The 3,450-nt window shown below is 37.2% G+C and overlaps 1 pseudogene; it reads right to left on the bottom strand.

Moving 5' to 3' along the window:
• Positions 1–291: 291 nt before the first annotated feature.
• Positions 292–3,218, bottom strand: LOC140502475 (thioredoxin-related transmembrane protein 2 pseudogene; annotated as a pseudogene).
• Positions 3,219–3,450: the final 232 nt, after the last annotated feature.

Below are 3,450 nucleotides of genomic sequence, written 5' to 3'. Positions count from 1 at the left end.
TTTCATCATCAGAAGGAAACTTCCTCTTCCTGAGATAAATTGATTTTCCTTTCCATTTGGTGAAATATTTAACCAAATTAGGGGGAGGTACTTAGTCATAAAGGACCTTCTTTTGTATGCCTTTGTTCCTTCCTTCCCTAATAGGACTAAGTCAAGCTCTAGTTGTATTCCAAGTAAGGAATAAACAAAAACAGTAAAAGTCAGCAGCCTATGAAGTTATAATGAGGTCAGGGTCTGAAAAGGTAGCCAGGAAAATGCTAAGAAAAAGAGACATATGGTAGAAGAAATCTTCTATTTATTCTTCTTGCTTTCCTCATCTGGCTGTGTGTGAGCAGATGAAGACTCAGGTTGCTCCTGTGAGATCACATGTAGGGACTTGGTCTACTTCCTGGTACATTGGTACAGCTCATTCAGGGAGAACTTTTGGATCATGTTCTCCTCAAAGAATATCCAAGAGACATCTAGACCTTTTTTGTCTGGTGTCTGATGTCTCTGAATTACCTACTTTCCCCTCTGGAGCAGGATCAGAGTAGGAAGCTGCTTGGTGAGCAGTGATGTGCTCACTTTGTACCATGTACTGACATCAGAGTGCTGTCTGACATCCACTTTCCCAAAATTCATCTCTGTACAATTGTACTTAAGGGAAAAGTCAGTATTGATAGCAGTGAATGACTGGCACTCATTAGACCAATTAGCAAAGTGCTCCATGATTCATGTGACATGCATGTCCTCTTCCAGCTCTTCATCAATTGTTTTGTTATTATAGTACTTGATGTATTTTGGGGGTCTGTATATGGGGGAAGTTTGCAGATCATGAGGAACATTTAATACAATCAGTTTTGCGGACTGCTTCAACTCTAATCTGTGTTTGTGCTACTTGTAAAAATAGATTGTGGTTTCTCTTGGGCTCTCAGATACTCATAGAAACATCGTTCAGAATATATTTGGGTCAATTCTCAAAATGGTGAGGGAATTTAATGATCTTCCTTGGCCGTTAATAGGCTCATCTGACCTGCTTTGAGCTTTGACCCAGCCCACAGCTTGAATCAAATGAAGCCCATGGTGAGAAGAGTTTGCTGAATTAGTAGAGCAGGAAAGGTTCAGCAGGAAGAAAGAATGAGGTGGACCTGAGAGAGAGAACAGACAGAGCAGAAATGAGCAGCTAGTGTGAGTGAGAAGGACTGATTTTGACTAAGAGAGTTTGTTCCTGGGGAAGCCTGATGGAGGGAAGGCTTGGGGATGGCTTTGCCTTCTGTATTGATAATGTGTATAGATTTCTTTGTTACTATGATGTTTTGGCTTTCTGGAACTTGAATGAATGTCTTGGTTTCATCTTTTGAGGCAGAGAGTTTATATTTTGCGAATTTACCCAGGAAATAAAAATCCATATCCACAGCTGCTACTGTGGGTATCACATTGGCATTGCAACTCTCCAATAATACTTAGTATGTGATTTGAGTAAGAGTCAATCCCAAATTTCTATCTAGGTCATCTCATCCCTTGTTGTATAATATCACACAGGACCCCTGTAGTGATGGAGAGATATCCATATCAAGGCCATTTATAACTTGGCTAATTGGTTTTTCTTCACATCTTCCAGAGGAATAATAAACACTAATAAAGCTAGCCACTCTTTTTAAATAGCATAATGAAAGCCACTACCTATGTAATTATTGAATAAAAACTAATAGTTACGATAATTTCTTACTGAAAGCAGAGTATTATTTCTTGCTTTGAGTTTTGAAAAATATTTCATATCATTTATCACATATGAGCTTCTCAACAATCCCATAAGGTAGGTGCTACAGGTATTATTAGCCCATTTCACAGGTGAAGAAACTGAGAATCAGATAGTTTAAGAAATCTGGCAATAGTCACATGTCTAGCAAGTGTTGGAGATGGTTTGTAAAACTCAGTTTTTTTGACTGTGTGTTCAACTCTGTTCAACACATCATTCTGTAAAATACAAATCATTACTTTCTCATTGAAAATAATTTCCTTTAGATAGTGAATACTCAAGTAACATTACTGAGATAGGGTGATCGTATTAGTGCAGTCAATTTCTCTAAAACTTAGAGTCATAGGGAGAGGGAAATTTTCTCTGAGGAGGCAGTATCATTGAACCAGATTGATTGAAGTGCTTCATTACATCAGCAACCTTTCCCTTGGCATCAGGCATAGTCCAGAAGTTATCAAGCAGTGCTTATCACAGTCTTTCTGAATGAAAAAAACTGAGAGGGAACGAGTGTGAGCATCAGCACTTCCTAAAATCTTACCAAAAAAGCAGATACATATTTAGTATTCAAACTGTACTTTCCTCTCCCTCCATCTTTCTTTCCCAGAATTTTCTGTGGACAATTCTCTCAGTTTTTACATATTTTGTGACACAACAGTGATGGTAAGCAAAATTAGGATCTTTTGCTGTTTTTGTTTTAGTATAATCACCTACCTGATTGAATCTTGCCTTTATCAATCAAGAGTGTTTATTAGGAGTAAAATACAGAAACAAGAGTTTTGCTAACTAGAAGAAATATATTTACTTGTATTATTAATGATTAAAGATCTTCCCCACCCATTAATGGGCTTTTCAATTAGGCACTGGATCTCAAGAGTTGGGATGCCCTCTGACTCTAAAAAGTTGCAAATACTCTGAGGTTAAGGTTTTACTTTAGGGCTTAGCTTTTGCAAGAAGGTTTGAGTGCCAGATGAGGACTCTGGGAAGCCACTCAGGAGCCTCTCGGCATTGAGAACCCAAATGTCATGCTTCCCTCTCTGGTATAGTCAGACAGTTGTACCTGTTTATTGAATCATATTCAGACAGAGGAAAACATATCTGTTGATTACTTTGTGGCTTACTGAGTGGGAGTGTTTCTTTGGCCAGAGAGACTATATAAAGCAATTAAGGAGACTGCCAATTAAAACACAGAAGTTGATGCTTCCCTGTTTGGTAATTGTATATGTATATAATGGTCAAACATGTGTATGTAGGTAATGGTTAGACAGTTTGGAAGCACTGTCTGTTGATTTATTTTTGATTTCTCTGAAATTTTGATTTTGATTTTCTCTGATACCTGTACTTGAATAAAGTGATTGTTAACCCTTTGAAAGTTGCTTTCCTTTTCTGAATGCAGATCTAAAAACCTGTTGCGATAGACCCTCTTGTGTATACACAAGAAGCTAGTGGGATACAACAAAAGTACCTGAATCTTCAAGGTCATCCTGATAGAGTGCCCAGTTCCATAAAGGTTACACTCCTAAATGGTAAATTATCATAATTATAAAACATAATTCTTGTTTGTTTTTCAGGATGGGGAGACAGAAGAGAAATTCATAATTGAAGGAAAAATTTTAATTACCTTATACTAATTGTATTACACTAGTGGTCTTGGGCAAATAAAATTCAGATAAAATTCCTATTTTCCCAAATTTCTTGATTCAAAAAAAATTCAA

Source organism: Notamacropus eugenii, chromosome 4, assembly GCF_028372415.1.
Source record: "Notamacropus eugenii isolate mMacEug1 chromosome 4, mMacEug1.pri_v2, whole genome shotgun sequence".
NCBI lineage: Eukaryota > Metazoa > Chordata > Mammalia > Diprotodontia > Macropodidae > Notamacropus > Notamacropus eugenii.
Note: the sequence above shows the minus strand (reverse complement) of the source record. Positions and strands in the feature narration are given on the sequence as shown.